The following is a 17,878-nucleotide window of genomic DNA, read 5'->3' as shown; positions in this document are numbered from 1 at the left end:
TATGTCCTTGCCCTCCATCTAAAGTTTTATAATTTGAAGCAAAGCTGAATTTTATAATTAATTCTTAAAGGAATTTTAAGAAAGAAAATGCTAAATAGACTGAAGAATAATTTCACATGGCACATGGTAGAAAAAGTCCTTGTCTGGAAACCATGACGCTTGGTTTTTGTCTTGTTTTGGCCACTGTCTAGCAATGAATGAATGAATTGACAAACACAACACATTTCTAGGCTTGATTCATCATCTAAGAAGAAAGGATCTGGATTAGGTGACTCTAACCCTATTTCACCTCTCTTAATTAACTATGAAAACACTCTGATGTGTCCACATAAAATTGATAAGTATATTATTTTATAATTTTGTTTTCTCATAATTCTTGGTCGCTAAATTTTCACTAAAATTACCTAACTCAAGTCTGTTAAAGGCTTTTCTGTATCAGAGGGGAAAAAATGAAGACTTTACAGGGTCTCCTTCTAAATTCTCTAAAGTAGTTCCCTCTGTCCAGGACAGGAACCTAAGGCCTTCAGCTTAGATATGTGTGAAATAGATCAGGAATGGCTCAAATTCAGAGGTGCTTCTGCTATCAGAAAGGACTAATAATCCTTGTGTTTTAGTCAGACTTGCCAACTGAGTCTATTACAACAGAGTCAATTATAGTCTGAGTTAGCTTAGGAGCTGCCCAGAATACTGATCTATTAGTAACATTAAATCATCATAGAATAAAATTAAATATGCAACATAACTGAAGAAATGAAAATTGTCTCCAGCGGAATTGAAGTAGACAGTGCATTTATGGGAGGAAAAAGAAAACCACCCATCAAGTATTTTTGCTGCAAACCCAAGAGGCGCACCATCTGTTGGCCTCATCATTGCACTAGGTCAGCAGCAGACAGTTACCTGAAGTCAGCAGAGTCAGACAACTGACATTCTGAAAGACAACAGTACTGTCAGCCCTCCATAGCCTTGGGTTCCACATCCCAGCTTCAACAAACTGTGAATCAAATATATTCCCCCTAAAATTTCAGAAAGTTCCAAAAAGCAAAACTTGATTTTGCTATGTGCAGCAACTACTGATATAGCATTTACTATGTATTAGGCATCATAATAATCTAGAGGTGATTTAAAGTATATGGGAGGATTGCATAGATTTTAACCAAATCCCATGCCATTTTATAAAAGGGAATTGAGAATCCACAGATTTTGGTATCCTCAAAGATCATGGAACAAATTCCTTGTGGATCCCAAGGAGTAACTGTACATGATGTTGCACTCTTTATAAAAATGACTCGTTCATTCTAATATTGCACTTTTGGACAATTTACTAAGCCCTCAAGTAGTCACCTAGTTGGAAGAATAGCATGTAATTTGTCACAAACATTAAATAAGGCATATAGCTTGCATAAATGTCAGATTAGTTCCTCCATATGTGACAGTTACTTTTATGTGTTGGTTGATTACACTATGGTGTCCAGTTGTTTGGTCAAGCACCAGTCTAGATGTTGCTGTGAGGGTATCTTTTAGATGTGATTAACATTTATGACTAACCTAGACAGCATATTAAAAAACAGACATTACTTTGCCAACAAAGGTCTGTCTAGTCAAAGCTATGGTTTTTCCTGTAGTCATGTATGGATGTGAGAGTTGGACTATCAAGAAAGCTGAGCGCCGAAGAATTTATGCTTTTGAACTGCGGTGCTGGAGAAGACTCTTGAGAGTCCCTTGGACTGCAAGGAGATCCAACCAGTCCATCCTAAAGGAAATCAGTCCTGAATATTCATTGGAAGGAATGATGTTGGAGCTGAAACTCCAATACTTTGGCCACCTAATGAGAAGAACTGACTCATTTGAAAAGATTGAAGGCAGGAGGAGAAGGAAATAACAGAGGAGGAGATGGTTGGATGGCGTCACTGACTCAATGGACATGAGTTTGAGCAAGCTTTGGGAGTTGGTGATGGACAGGGAAGCCTGGTGTGTTGCAGTCCATGGGGTTGCAAAGAGTCATACACAACTGAGTGGCTGAACTGAACTGAACATTTTAAAGGGTAGACTTTGAGTGAAAGTGGCCCAGACAGTAAAGAATCTGCCTGCAATACAGGAAACCCAGATTCAATCCCTGGGTTGGGAAGATCTCCTGAAGAAGGGAATGGCCACCCACTCCAGTATTCTTGCCTGCAGGATTCCATAGACAGAAGGGCCTGGTGAGCTACCATCCATGGTGTCGCAAAGAGTCAGACATGACTGAGCGACTAACACTTCCTTCCTTTGAGTGAAGCAGATTACTCTCCATGACAGGGGTGGGCCTCATCCAATCAAAGGCCTTAAGACCAAAGACTGAGGTTTCCCAAAGAAAGAAGGAAGAAATTTATCCTTTAGACTGCAACATAGAAACCCTACCTGAGTTTCCAGACTGCAGATTTTAGACTCAAAACTTCAATGTCAACTCTCTGAATTCCCTACCTACCAACTTGCCCTATAGATTTCACACTTGCCAGCCTTCACATTTGTTGTCATTGTTCAGTCACTCAGTCATCTCCAACTCTGCAACCCCATGGACTGCAGCATGCCAGGCTTTCCTGTCCTTCACCATCTCCTAGAGTTTGCTCAAACTCATGTCCATTGAATTGGTGATGGATAAACCAATTCTTTAGAATAAATCTATCTCTTTCTCTCTACTTCTCCATATGTGGGTGTGTGTACATATATATCCTATTATATTTCTCTGGAGAACCCTAGTACACTATCAGTTCAGTTCAGTCGCTCAGTCGTGTCCGACTCTTTGCAACCCCGTGAATCGCAGCACGCCAGGCCTCCCTGTCCATCACCAACTCCCGGAGTTCACTCAGACTCACGTCCATCGAGTCAGTGATGCCATCCAGCCATCTCATCCTCTGTCGTCCCCTTCTCCTCTTGCCCCCAATCCCTCCCAGCATCAGAGTCTTTTCCAATGAGGCAACTCTTCGCGTGAGGTGGCCAAAGTACTAGAGTTTCAGCTTTAGCATCATTCCTTCCAAAGAAATCCCAGGGCTGATCTCCTTCAGAATGGACTGGTTGGATCTCCTTGCAGTCCAAGGGACTCTCAAGAGTCTTCTCCAACACCACAGTTCAAAAGCATCAATTCTACGGCGCTCAGCCTTCTTCATAGTCCAACTCTCACATCCACACATGACCACTGGAAAAACCATAGCCTTGACTAGACGGACCTTTTTTGGCAAAGTAATGTCTCTGCTTTTGAATATGCTATCTAGGTTGGTCATAATTTTCCTTCCAAGGAGTAAGCGTCTTTTAATTTCATGGCTGCAGTCACCATCGGCAGTGATTTTGGAGCCCCCAAAACTAAAGTCTGACACTGTTTCCACTGTTTCCCCATCTATTTCCCATGAAGTGATGGGACCAGATGCCATGATCTTCGTTTTCTGAATGTTGAGCTTTAAGCCAACTTTTTCACTCTCCACTTTCACTTTCATCAAGAGGCTTTTGAGTTCCTCTTCACTTTCTGCCATAAGGGTGGTGTCATCTGCATTTCTGAGGTTATTGATATTCCTCCCAGCAAACTTGATTCCAGCTTGTTCTTCTTCCAGGGTTTCTCATAATGTACTCTGCATATAAGTTAAATAAGCAGGGTGACAACATATAGCCTTGACATACTCCTTTTCCTATTTGGAACCAGTCTGTTGTTCCATGTTCACTCATAACTGTTGCTTCCTGACCTGCATACAGGTTTCTCAAGAGTCAGGTCAGGTGGTCTGGTATTCCCATCTCTTGAAGAATTTTCCACAGTTTATTGTGATCCACACAGTCAAAGGCTTTGGCATAGTCAATAAAGCAGAAATAGATGTTTTTCTGGAACTCTCTTGCTTTTTCGATGATCCAGCAGATGTTGGCAATTTGATCTCTGGTTCCTCTACCTTTTCTAAAACCCATACCTCTAACCAAATTCAGTTGGAACTTAAATTCAAAGTGTGCCCCACTTGCTGAGACATTAAACTCTCCACCAGTGAAGGAGTATGGGTGAAGGGTGGAAAGGCACGATCAGGGGCAGCAACTCTGCGTGAGGATCAGGCTCTAAGGCTAATTCTGTGGAGAAGAAGTCGCTCCTAGGCAGGGTCGGTCCCCAGGTGTTAGGATAATCTATGCATATCTGTCCAACAGATAATTACTGTCCCCGATGAGCACTTTCCCTAGGTCAGGCACAATTCCAAGCTCTTTACGAATGCTAACTCATTAATCAGGACAGCAGCCCTAGGGCAGTAGGAATACTTGTATCCTGTAACACATTTGAGGAAAGTGAGTCTTAAGGACCCTGAGTAATTTACTGACCTAATTGTGGACCCAGAGCCTAGCCCTAGATTGTTTGACTCCTGGTTAAGACCAGGAGGCTAAAACTGTTTCCACAAAAAAGAAACAAGGTATGCTGAAGGATCAACTGAAGAAAAAAATAACCATTTTAACGGCAAAGAAATTGGGACGTGCAATGAATCTTCTCATAATTGGAATCAGAGCTTAGCTAGTTTGGTCTGAAGGCTTTGATATTCCAACTTTAGTGCTCTTGGCCTTCTTATTGATTAAGAGAGGTCAGGAGTAGGGAAGGGGAAAGAAAATGAACTTATTGAGTGCCTGCTATGTGACAATTATTTTATGTAAATTTTCTCATTTAATTCTGACAACACTTCTATGGGAGCAGGGTGGGGGGGACATATTATTACCCCATTTTTCAGATGAGAAATCTGAAACACAAAGAGATGCAGTAGTTTTCTCCAGGATGAGCCTGTTGGTATAGCGTATCTGAAGTTCAAAACCAGGTCCCCTGATCTTAGTTTATCCATTTTTCGATCACTGCTCTGCCAACCTCCTACAAACAAAATGTGCAGAAGAGCACAGTTAGCCATTTACTAGTTGTAGTTAGTAGTCAGAAGTCTAAATGTGGTGTGTTTTGCTATAAATGTCTTTGTGCTTACCCTTTTTGGAATTTACTCAGCTTCTGAAACCTATAGATTTATGGCTTTTTGCCAAATCTGGGGGATTTTTGAGTATTATTTCTTTGAGTACTTCAGTCTCATTCTTTCTCTCCTCTTCTCCCAAACCTCCAAGATAACAAATGTTAAATCTTTTGTTGTAGCCCCATAGATCCCTGAGAATTAGAGCTTTTTCCCAGTCTATTTTCTCTCTATTGCTCACACTGGGAGATTTTTACTGTTCTTTCTTCCAGTTCATTGATTCTTTTCTCTGACTCTTCCATTTTCTGCTGAATCTATGCACTGAGTTTTTCATTTATTTTATATAAATGTTATATTTTATATTTTTATTATATTTTTTGCTTACAAAGTTTCCACCTGGTTCTTCTTTACAACTACTCTTGCATTGTTGAGACTTTTATTTCTTTGCTGAGGCTTCATTTTTTATTTGTTTCAAGTGTGTTCATAACTGCTTACTGAAGCATTTGTTGATGGCTGCATTTTTAGTCATTAATTTTAAAATTTCTGACATCTTAATGTTGGCATCTATTATGTGATGATAGCACCTTCCTAAATTTATTTGTTGAAGTCTCAACCTCCAGCACCTCAGAATGTAACTGTATTTGGAAATAGGATCTTTAAGGAAGTAGTTAATGTTAAATGAGGTCTTAAATGTGGCCCTAATCCATGTGACTGTATTTAGAAATAGGGTCTTCAAAGAGGTGATTGTCCTGCTCTTTGCAACTCCATGGACTGTAGCCCACCGGGCTCCTCTGTCCATGGAATTTTCCAAGCAAGAAGAATATTGGAGTGGGTTGCCATTTCCTACTCCAGGGGATCTTCTCAACCCAGGGGTGGAACCCAGGTCTCCTGCATCTCCTGCATTGACAGGCAAATGTTTACCACTGTTCCACCTGGGAAAGGCTAATAGAGTGGAGCCCTAATCTAATATGATGGCATCCTTACAAGATGAGGAAGAGACACGAGGGGTGTGTGTGCATAAAGTAAAGGCCAAGTGAGGATACAACAAGAAGATGGCCATGTGCAAACCAAAGAGAGAGCTGTCAGGAGAAACCAAAGCTGCCAACACTTTGATCTTCGACTTCTAGCCTCCAGAATTCTGAGAAATAAATGTCTGTTGTTTAAGCCACCCAGTCTCTGAGATTTTGTTATGGCAGCCCTAGCAAAATACAGTATCTATTTATTGTTTTTTTTCACTGTTTGAGATCTTCCTAGTTCTTGATATAATGAGTGATTATGGATTGAAACCCGTTCATTTTGGGTATTACATTATGAGACTCCAGCCCTTATTTAAGCTTTCTCTTTTAGCTGGCTTTCACTGACACCATTCCAGCATAGGAAGGGGAGGCACCACTTCCAGGTGGGGGAAGAAGTTCAAGTTCCCCACTTGGTCTCCATTAAAGGTGAGGAGCCTCTTCATCACTACTGGCCGCAGCCAGATCCAGGTACCCACCCAGCCTCCTTGGATACTTCCCTGGCTGGCAGGGTTGGACTGCTTCGACTCTGTTCCCCATGTGGCTTCCACTAACACCACAGGGAAGGGAGTGACCTTGTTACTGCCGGGCACTGATGAAAGGCCTGCCTCTCCAGTAAACATTCTCTTTGCAATGGGGCTGGGTAGAAGTCCAGGCCCTCCACTGGCCATTACTGATACCATGAAGAACGGATCTTGTACTGAAGGGGTGAAAGCTCTCGTTCTTTCATCAGCATTCTCTGACACCATCCTAGCAGGAAAATCGACTCCTTATAGCCTAACAGAGGTAGAGTCTAGACTCCCCACTTAACCTGATGGATGATGGACGGGTAGGGGTGAGGCTGAAGTAGAATAATTATTGTCTAAAAGTTTTTGTTTTGCTAGGCTGCTCCTCTCCTTATTCTTTGGCTAGAAAGAGCAGACTTTTGTCAGGGCTTTTTTTTTTTTTTTTTTTTGGTGGATTAATCTACACTCACGGGCTTTTCTGGGTGATGGTTCTTTCAGCGCCTGGTCTGAGATACATGAAACTAAAACAAAATCCAAAGAACTCACCATGTATCTTTCTTTCCTGTGTCCCGAGGTCCCTAGGCAGTTTGCCTTTTTCTTTCCACATTTCAGAGTCTGCTTGTGTTTCCTATAAATATCATGTCCAGGACTTTTAGTTGTACTTTCAAAAGAAATAGGGAGAAATGTGCCTATTCCATCTTTCTGAAAGCAAAAATTTTGACTAATTTTTAAGCATCCGAAAAGCCAATTTGTCTAAACATTTTACAAATAACTTTAAGTGAAAGAGTTGTCAGTTCAGTTCAGTCACTCAGTCATGTCTGACTCTTTGTGGCCCCATGGACTACAGCACGCCAGGCCTCCCTGTCCATCACCAACTCCAGGAGTTTACTCAAGTTCATGTCCATTGAGTCGGTGACGCCATCTAACCATCTCATTCTCTGTCGTCCCTTTCTCCTCCTGCCTTCAATCTTTCCCAGCATCAGAGTCTTTTCAAATGAGTCAATTCTTCACATCAGGTGGCTAAAGTATTGGAGTTTCAGCTTCAACATGAGTACTTCCAATGGATATTCAGGACTGATTTCCTTTAGGATGGACTGGGTTGGATCTCTTTGCAGTCTAAGGGACTCTCAAGAGTCTTCTCCAGCACCACAGTTCAAAAGCATCAATTCCTCGGCACTCAGCTTTCTTTATAGTCCAATTCTCACATCCATACATGACTACTGGAAAAACCATAGCTTTGACTAGACAGATCTTTGTTGGCAAAGTAATGTCTCTGCTTTTTAATGATCTTCGTTTTCTGAATGTTGAGCTTTAAGCCAACTTTTTCACTCTCCTCTTTCACTTTCATCAAGAGGCTCTTTAGTTCTTCACTTTCTGCCATAAGGGTGGTGTCATCTGCATATCTGAGGTTATTGATAATTCTCCCAACAATCTTGATTCCAACTTGTGCTTCATCCAGCCCAGCATTTCTCATGATGTACTCTGTATATCAGTTAAATAAGCAGGGTGACAATATACAGCCTTGATGTACTCCTTTCCCGATTTGGAACCAGTCTGTTGTTCCATGTCCAGTTCTAACTGTTGCTTCCTGACCTGCATACAGGTTTCTCAAGAGGCAGGTCAGGTGGTCTGGTATTCCCATCTCTTGAGGAATTTTCCACAGTTTGTGGTGATCCACACAGTCAAAGACTTTAGCATAGTCAATAAAGCAGAAATAGATGTTTTTCTGGAACTTCCTTGCTTTTTTGATAATCCAACAGATGTTGGCAATTTGATCTCTGGTTCCTCTGCCTTTTCTAAAACCAGTTTGAACATCTGGAATTTCACAGTTCACATACTGTTGAAGCCTGGCTTGGAGAATTTTGAGCATTACTTTACTAGCATGTGAGATGAGTGCAATTGTGTGGTAGAGTCGTCACCACAGTCTTAAACACATTTCTCTATCCATTAGCAAGCATTTTCACCTAATTAGAACCAGATTGCCATGATCTTTCTAGATCTCTCTTTCTTTCCCTTTCCCTTTTCTGTTCATTAATCTTCCCCCTTTCCATTTAGAGCAAATCAGCGAATCATCTTGCCCACCTTTCCCCAAAATTTTAGTGACATTTATTGAGCCTTGTGGCTCAGCTGGTAAAGAATCTGCCTGCAATGTGAGAGTCCTGAGTTTGATCCCTGAGTTGGGAAGATCCCCTGGAGAAGGGAAAGGCTACCCACTCCAGTATTCTGGCCTGGAGAATTCCATGGACTATATAGTCGATGGGGTCACAAAGAGTGGGACACAACTGAGCAACACTCACTTTCATTGAGAGCCTACCATGTCCCCAGCAATGCAGAATGTGCTTGGCTAAAATCTTCCTTCAGCTCTGAGCAGAGGGAAAGCTGCTAAGGCATTTCTACCTTATTGTTTATTAAGTGATACTGACTAGTTCCTTAATTAAGTCACTGATAATGATTCTTTTCAGATTCATTTCATATTATCTTCTAAAATATTTCCATCTTAGAAGAGACCACTGTGTGCTCTAAAAGATCAGTCATTCAAAGTCATCTTTAGAAAAATAGCAACAAAATGAGATTTGGGCTTGGTGCCTTCTCTACTTAAGTGATATGATTGAAGTAATGGATTAAGCCAATCCTGCTCCAAGACATCCTTCTCCTTTATTCCCTTCATAGTACTCAGCCCCTCCTCCCCCGAAAGATTTTCCCTATTTGTTTACATACCCACAGTCTTGCCACCACGCAAAGCAGGAGCTAGACAGCTCTCTTGTCAGCAGTCATTTCCCAGGGGTAAGACTGCTGCACTGAGATTTACATGCCAAATTCAGTATGCTGACCCAGTAAATCTGTCCACTATGGCACTCCACCCTCTTCCACCACAAACATGGGCTAGCTCATCAGAATCCTCCCCAGAAAGGTGTATTTCAGAGTTTGGGGGAAATACTCTTTATACTTTTGTCATTAAACTGTCTGGGGCTACAGACAGTTAAACAGTTACACAGTCTATAGACAGTTTTACAGTTTAACAGGCTATAGACAGTTTTGTCATTAAACTGTCTGGGGCTATAGACATGACTGAGCATCTAAGCACAGGCAGATAACCATCTTGCTTGACAAGTAGAGAGACCCATTAAGGGAGGAAATGACAGAGAAAAGAAGAAGAAGGAAAAAAAAATTGCTCCGTTGTGTCCGACTCTTTGCGACCTGATGGGCTGTAGCTGGCCAGGCTCCTCTGTCCATGGAATTCTCCCAATCAAGAATATTGGAATGGGTTGCCATTCCCTTCTCCAGGCACTCTTCCCAACCCAGGGATCAAACCCAGGTATCTTCCATTGCAGGTGGACTCTTTACTGTCTGAGCCACCAGGGAAGCCCAAGCCCTGGTTATACAGTTGAAGCACCTGGATTTAGCCATGCCTGAAGCCATATTCATCCTCAGGAGTCACAGAATTCCTAAGTTGGCATGAGCCAGATTTCAGTCACTGTCAGCCAAAAGTATCTTGACTCTCTCATAAATATTTTCACCATGATTGTTATATAAAAAACATCAAGTGGGATTTATGGTTTGGCACATTCAAAATCTATGAAAAGAAAATTGGAAAGGAGACAGCAGAGGAAGGGGATGCTATAGAATTCAGTCGGTGCATGTGTCTCATTGACAGGACCCAGCTCTCTGTTCCTGACAGTGAGCTCTGGGTTTTGCACTCTTTCGTATTCTGTATTTTATAGTCGTATCTGCAGTAGGCACTTGATGCATGGGAGTGAGGACCAGGCGATGTCGGGAAAGCAGTGACGTTAGTTGGTCTAGTAGCAAGTGTCAAGCCAGGTTCGGTCACATGTTGAAACCTTATAGACATAATTTTAGTTCCTGGGAACAAGTGTGAGAGAGAAGTTCTTTGGAAGATAAGGCAAGGAATGTTCTTGGAAGAAATTGGAGACTAATGTAGCTTGATGGAAACAAACAAAAATGCTCCATTGGCACTCAAATCAGTTTGAGTTCATCTTTACAAGCAATAGAAACTATATCTAGCTAAATTAGGCAGAAAGAGGATTCATTACAATGGTGTTGGATGACTCACAGAATCTCTGGGTAAGCCAGAGAAGCAGGCCTGGGGGCATTCAGACAGGGCCACCTGCCAAATCACAAGGTAAACCTGATCCAGGGATGATGCCAAGCACTGCTTGTGCCTCAGACACTACCAGCTGCGGATAAAATATGCAGCTGCCGCTGTCCCCAGAGTGCGTTATATATGGCTTCTGCTTCTTTGTGTCATTAGCTTCTAAAGCAACATCTGTGTGACTTTAGGGGCATTGATGGGGTTGGAAGTAGAGGGCAGGCAGTGGCACAGGACTGGCAGAGCCAAGTGCATGCGCAATGCCCTAGCTGAAAGGGATGCTGCAAAAGTGGATATAGGCACCTTCTATCACAGCACATGAACTCAGCAAAATAATGTGGAGTATTCTCGGATGCAAGGACATTCAAATGATGGGTGGCCAAGAATAATGGCAAACATACCAGCCACATTAAATTTCCATGTGGGCAGTGATGAAGGGTGTAGGCTTTGGAATAAGACGGCCTACATTCAAGTTCAGAGTCTGATACTTCCTTGCTCTTTAATTTCTCTAAGCCTCATTTTACTCATCTGAAAACGGAGATAAGAATAGAACCTAGCCCAGAGCTGGTGTTAGGATTGAGAAAGGCAATGCTCACGTGAGGAGCAATTTATCATCCTGAGAATGCCCAGCCGGTCCCCTTCTTCGTCTGCTAAAGGAGATTCTGCCAGTGGCCTCTAGTTCATTTTGCTCCCATATCTTCCAAGGAATGCCTGTTATTGTCATAGCTGTCCCTAGAGCTTTTGTGATACAGAATTGGGATAGAAGATCAGGAGGAATATAACTAAGATGTGCCTATGCTAGGACAAAGATAAGAGAAGAAATTTTCAGGAATTTTGGAGAAGAGAGAGACTAGAGATATGGTGATACTAGAAAAGTGTAGGAGGGAAAGGGGCTTTTAATAATATTGCCTTTAAAAAGATAGATAGGGGACTTCCCAGGTGGTCCAGTGGCTAAGACTCCATGCTTCCAATGCAGGGAGCACGGAGTCTCATTCCTGGGTGGAGAACTAAGATCCCACATGCCATGTCGTGTGGCCAAAAAAATAAAAATAAAAACATAAATAGAAGGAAGATCTTATACACATAATTGTACATATTGTATATAATCTCTTAAGGTATTGAGGAAATTCCAGTCATGAGTATGGTAATTTTACAATTATATTGTGATGGCTGACCATGTTTCTTTTAGGTATTGCCTTAAGAGTGAATTAAGTGGATCCTAGAGTCATCAAGAAGGAAACTGAAATACAAATAAAACACTTCACATAGTGCTTGGCATGTAGTAAGTTGCTGTATACGAGGTAGATGCTGTTATTGTCAGAACTGTATCAAAAAGTCAGAGAAAGAGTGATATGATGCAAGCAGTCACTTGAGCTATTGAACCAGAACTTCATAAAATCCTCTGAGGGAGAACAGGATTGATGCCAAACCTCGAGGCAATACTGAGCTGAATCTGCTGACAGCCGACTGCAGTGCCTTCATCATTATCTTCCATCTTCCACCTAGAAAGCAAAACTCTTTGTTATGAGCTGAACTGTGCCCCCTGCCCTCTCCCATTCCTATATTGAAGTCCCAAGCCTCAGTACCTCAGAATGTGACTTATTCAAAGCTAGAACCTTCAATGTAGTAATTAAGGTAGAATGAGGAGGTGTGTGTGTGTGTCTTAGTCCAGTAGGTTTGAAGGAAGAGAGGATATCACAGACAGACATAGGTAAAGGGTAAATCATGTGAAGCCATCAGAAGACATCTACCTACAAGCCAAAGAAAAAGACCCTCAGAAGAAACCAATCCTGTGGACACCACGACCTTGAACTTCTAGCCTCTAGAACTGTGAGGAAATAAATTTCCATTGTTTAAACCATCCATCTGTGGTCCTTGCTATGGCAGCCCTACCAAACAATTACACCTATAAATCAGTATCACCCAAGTTCAGAGCATCTTCAGTGAGCCCCACTGTACCAGCCAATGTGCTTAGGAGGCAGGGGGCAGATGCTCAGTAAGTACTGGAGGTGTTACCCAGGTTGGTAAATGTCAATCTGGAGAAATAATCCAGAAGCTGTTAAATGGTAGAAATGAATTTGGCAATATTCACTAATCATCATCATCATCAAGTAATACTAAAACTTTTTTGTCTTTTTTTAAGTCACTAAGTAAAAACTATTAACAGCCAATAGCTATTGAAGGTTTTAGCATACTAGATGCTGTTAATTTACTATATTAACTGGTTTAATGTTCACAACCACCCAATTTATATTCAAATGTCGAAATATTCAGTTTTTGTGAGTATGATCAGCACTCTGATTATATTCTGATGTTAAACCCCATGTACAGACGAATAGGTGAGACACAGAGAATTGAGGTAATTTCCCCAAGTTCCCAAAGCAGTAATTGGCAGAGTCTAGCTATGATTCTAGCTCCAGTGTCTGCACTCTTACTTATACTGCCTCACCATACAATGTGCTTCTTATATCTAGAAAATATTAAAAGAAACATAAAGAAAATAAAAAGCACCAAGAGTATCTCCGAGTTTGTGTATGTACTTGTGTGACCTTGATAACCTAGAAAGTAATCCTCTTGCTTTCTGCCACTTGAATCCTTGACCCTTCAAAGGTAAATATTGTGAATGATCTTTGGCCCTAATAAATATCAATGTGAGACATTTAAAAAATTTTTAACCAAAAAGACATTAATGTGACTATTCCTTCAATAATGGTCAATGTTAAAGGAAAATATATTATTTGCTGAGCTTTAATTATCCTCCTATGTAAACCAATTCCTTTGTCATCCTTTCCTTGATATGAACATCCTCATTATTAGTGTGAATAAGATTAGCATTCTAATTATACATTTGCACAAAGACCTCTTTTTCACTTTTTTCCCACCCACGGTTTTCAGTATTTGGCAATCTTGGTGCTGAGAGTCAGAGTCTGAAAGCCACTCTGGACCCCCCACCTCCTTTATTCACAACTTCCCACAGTTCCCAGTAGCCATAGATAGGTCCTTAGGCCTTGTCTATCATAGATTTCTTTCTGGAGTGCATGAGGAGTGACCCAGATTTTTTAAATGCCTATAGTCTCCTCTGAAATAGCAGTTACTTCAAAGGAAGGATTTGTTATGGAGAATACAAACAAACTATTTCATCTGGGAGCTACTCAGAGATTTTATAATTTGCCATTAAATAGGATTCTTAGCACTGGCAACAGAAGGCATTCTGCCATAGTGAACCGTTTCAAATCACCAGAGTTCATCATCATGTGGACTAAGAAAGTAGAAATAATCTTATCCTCCATCTAACAAGTAATTCAGACAGAATGCATTATAACACAACTAAAGCATGCTAAAGCAGGTTGTGATAGAAGATAAGACCTTTGTGATGTACTGAAATCACTGCTAATTTTTCCAAGTCATTGGTCAAATGATTTTTTTCTAGGTACTACGTGAGAGCAAAAGCCCCTTTTCTAAATTCCTTTTGGAAGTGGGATATTAAAAAAAATTACCCATCTTATTTGAAATTTTGTTAGTCTCTTTCTGGAACACTCTTTGACTTAAAACAGCATAATATACCCTGCAGACAGATTAAATTTATAGAGTGGGACTTTTTAATCTTCATCTACCCAACTGTGTTGAGAATAGTACCTTGGATTCATTGTGTTTTCAAATTAAATTTAAATCCATAAATTTCTTATGCATGTGGTGCAAAACAATCCATGCCATGATATATATGTGTTAGATAATTGTGCTGTGCTTGCTGGAAATCACAAAAGGCAAGGTTGTTGTTCTTGACTCGTACAAGGAGATTTGTTAAGTGAAAAATTAGGGTTTAGAAAGACCAAACAGGGAAAAAATAATTATAGCCCATTTGGAACTCAAGCACGTTGTTTGTACAGACTGCATTAAAATAAAAATCTGAGTCATTGCTAGCTAGTATACACACCTTCAAATTGTATTTAGTATTTTACATTAATTTTAATACTCCTGACACCTTCACTGGAGCTTCCTGGGTGGCTAGGGAGTAAGAATATACCTGCAATGCAAGAGACATGGATTTGATCCCTGAGTTGGAAAGATCCCCTGGAGAAGGAAATGGCAACCCACTCACTCCAGTATTCTTGCCTGGAGAATCCCACGGACAGAGGAGCCTGGAGAGCTACAGTCTATAGGACTGCACAGAGTCAGACACAGTTGAAGTGACTTAGCACACACGCACCCATTATTTAGGATATTCTGGTTATTTGAAAGCTGCTGAAGAAGGTAAAAATGTGAATATGGTTGCTTACATAACTAATTTATTCTAAGGCCCAGCTAGTCAACAAATCCCTGCTCTGGCATGGGCTCGGCAGTGGATAATCTCCAGTGTTGCATCATACACTGTGATGTTGTTACAGAGCCCCTACACCCTTGCCTTCGTATCCCTAAAAACACAGCATATTTCCTGGCAAGAGACCACCATCCTAAAAGTTGAGAGGGAAATACAGCCTTTTTCCTACACTTGATGGCACCTCTTCATCTCCATATCCCCATCACTCTCTATAATTCCTTCTGCTATACCCAGGAGAGGAGTCAGGAACAGAGAGAATTTTTTGATAATAAAACATTTGCATACTCTCCAATTTCAAAATACTTGCAATCAACTAAAGAAGCAGCATGGTATAGTGGATTTGGATCTTGACTGTGCTATTTACTAGCTTTTTTATTTTGGAAAACTTCCACATCCGGTATGCAAAATGGGGTTAGCAATAACTGCTTTCAGCCATTTTTGGAATGATGGCCAATGTAATTGAAGTACCTAGTGGTCCCTGGCACATGAAAAGTACTCAACAAATGGCCACATATTATTTCTAGGGGTATCAGAAAAAGTATAGGACACAAGGTAAATTTTCATTTCAGATAAATAACCGATAATTTTAAAGTATTTTTAGTATATTGCATGGGGCATAGTTAAATTAACTTCATTTTTATTTGCTAAATCCAACAACCCTAATTATTTCATCTGATCTTTAGGACAACCATGGAAGTAGGTATTGTTTACATTTCACAATGGTAAAAATGGTAAGGACACAAACTCAAAAAAATAAGTGATGTAAAATCATCATAAACATAAGTAGTAGGATCTATTATTTTAATACAGGTTTGGGATTTGTTTTTTCTCAAAAAGAATGCTCTTTTGTGTTTTGTGTCTTTTACTTCCCTCTCTCTTTACCCTCAGTTCACCAGCAAAAAGCTTACCACAACCACCTAAACACGGATACTCTATGTATGGACTGTCTACATGGACAGAGAATAAGGGGGAGCGTGGGGGACTTCCCTGGAGGTCCAGTGGTTAAGGCTCCATGCTTCCACTGCAGGGGGCACAGGTTCAATATCTGGTAGGGGAACTAACATTATGCATGCCACATAGTGAGGCAGCTCCAAATGAAGGGAGTGGCATGAGATTGAGGTACATGTGGTAGAGTAAGAGATCAAACAAGATCTCCAAAGAGGAAAACTGTCTTTAAACATAAAGGTTAAGAAATTATACTTCAATTAAAAAATAAAAACAAAACACACAAGGGTTGAGATGAGATGAATTAAAAAGAAAGATAGATTTTAATTCTATTATTACTTAATATTGATAGTTCTAGTGAAGTCGCTCAGTTGTGTCTGACTCTTTGCGACCCTGTGGACTGCAGCATCCCAGACTTCCCTGCCCATTACCAACTCCCAAAGTTTGCTCATACTCATGTCCATCGAGTCTGTGATGCCATCCAATCATCCCATCCTCTATTGTCCCCTTCTCCTCCTGCCTTCAATCTTTCCCAGCATCAGGGTCTTTTCTAATGAATCAGTTCTTCACATCAGGTGGCGAAAGTATTGGAGCTTCAGCTTCTGCATCAGTCTTTCCAGTGAATATTCAGGACTAATTTCCTTTAGGATTATTCAGGACTGATTTCCTTTAGGATGGACTGGCTGGATCTCCTTGTAGTCCAAGGGACTCTCAAGAGTCTTTTCCAACATCACAGTTCAAAAGCATCAATTCTTTGGTTCTCAACTTCCATTATAATCAAACTCTCACATCCATACATGACTACTGGAAAAACCATAGCTTTGACTAGATGGACTTTTGTTGGCAAAGTAATGTATCTTCTTTTTAATATGCTGTCTAGGTTGGTCATAGCTTTTCTTCCAAGGAGCAAGCGTCTTTTAATTTCATGGTTGCAGTCATTTTCAGTTCAGTTCAGTTCAGTTCAGTCGCTCAGTCGTGTCCGACTCTTTGCGACCCCATGAATGACAGCACGCCAGGCCTCCCTGTCCATCACCAACTCCCGGAGTTCACCCAGACTCACGTCCATCGAGTCAGTGATGCCATCCAGCCATCTCATCCTCTGTCGTCCCCTTTTCCTCCTGCCCCCAATCTCTCCCAGCATCAGAGTCTTTTCCAATGAGTCAACTCTTCACATGAGGTGGCCAAAGTACTGGAGTTTCAGCTTTAGCATCGTTCCTTCCAAAGAAATCCCAGGGCTGATCTCCTTCAGAATGGACTGGTTGGATCTCCTTGCAGTCCAAGGGACTTTCAAGAGTCTTCTCCAACACCACAGTTCAAAAGCATCAATTCTTCGGCACTCAGCTTTCTTCACAGTCCAACTCTCACATCCATACATGACCACAGGAAAAACCATAGCCTTGACTAGACGAACCTTTGTTGGCAAAGTAATGTCTCTGCTTCTGAATGTGCTATCTAGGTTGGTCATAACTTTCCTTCCAAGGAGTAAGCGTCTTTTAATTTCATGGCTGCAGTCACCATCTGCAGTGATTTTGGAGCCCAAAAAAATAAAGTCTGACACTATTTCCACTGTTTCCCCATCTATTTCCCATGAAGTGATGGGACCAGATGCCATGATCTTCATTTTCTGAATGTTGAGCTTTAAGCCAACTTTTTAACTCTCCACTTTCACTTTCATTAAGAGGTTTTTTAACTCCTCTTCACTTTCTGCCATAAGGGTGGTGTCATCTGCATTTCTGAGGTTATTGATATTTCTCCCAGCAATCTTGATTCCAGCTTGTGCTTCTTCCAGTCCTTTTTTTAGCCCCCCAAAATAAAGTCTGTCACTGTTTCCACTGTTTCTCCATATAATTACCATGAAGTGAAGAGACCAGACGCCATGATCTTCATTTTCTGAATGTTGAGTTTTAAGTCAACTTTTTCACTCTCCTCTTTCACTTTCATCAAGAGGCTTTTTAGTTCTTCTTTGCTTTCTGCCATAAGAGTGGTATCATCTTCATACCTGAGGTTATTGATATTTCCCCCGGCAATCTTGATTCCAGCTTGTGCTTTATCCA

General features: G+C 41.0%; 1 long non-coding RNA gene across 2 annotated transcripts in view; it reads right to left on the bottom strand.

Moving 5' to 3' along the window:
• Nucleotides 1–11,645: 11,645 nt before the first annotated feature.
• Nucleotides 11,646–17,878, bottom strand: part of LOC147366105 (uncharacterized) — a 43,350-nt gene continuing 37,117 nt past the window's right edge. For both annotated transcript variants that reach the window (XR_015132396.1, XR_015132398.1), the window contains one exon: nt 11,646–12,063. This is a non-coding gene — a long non-coding RNA (uncharacterized LOC147366105). The remainder of the gene's footprint in view (nt 12,064–17,878) is intronic.

Source organism: Bos grunniens, chromosome 9 (assembly GCF_055505025.1).
Source record: "Bos grunniens cultivar Pamir isolate PY7600 chromosome 9, Bosgru_T2T1.0, whole genome shotgun sequence".
NCBI lineage: Eukaryota > Metazoa > Chordata > Mammalia > Artiodactyla > Bovidae > Bos > Bos grunniens.
The sequence above is the reverse complement of the archived record's forward strand: the minus strand, read 5'-3'. Positions and strand labels throughout refer to the sequence as shown.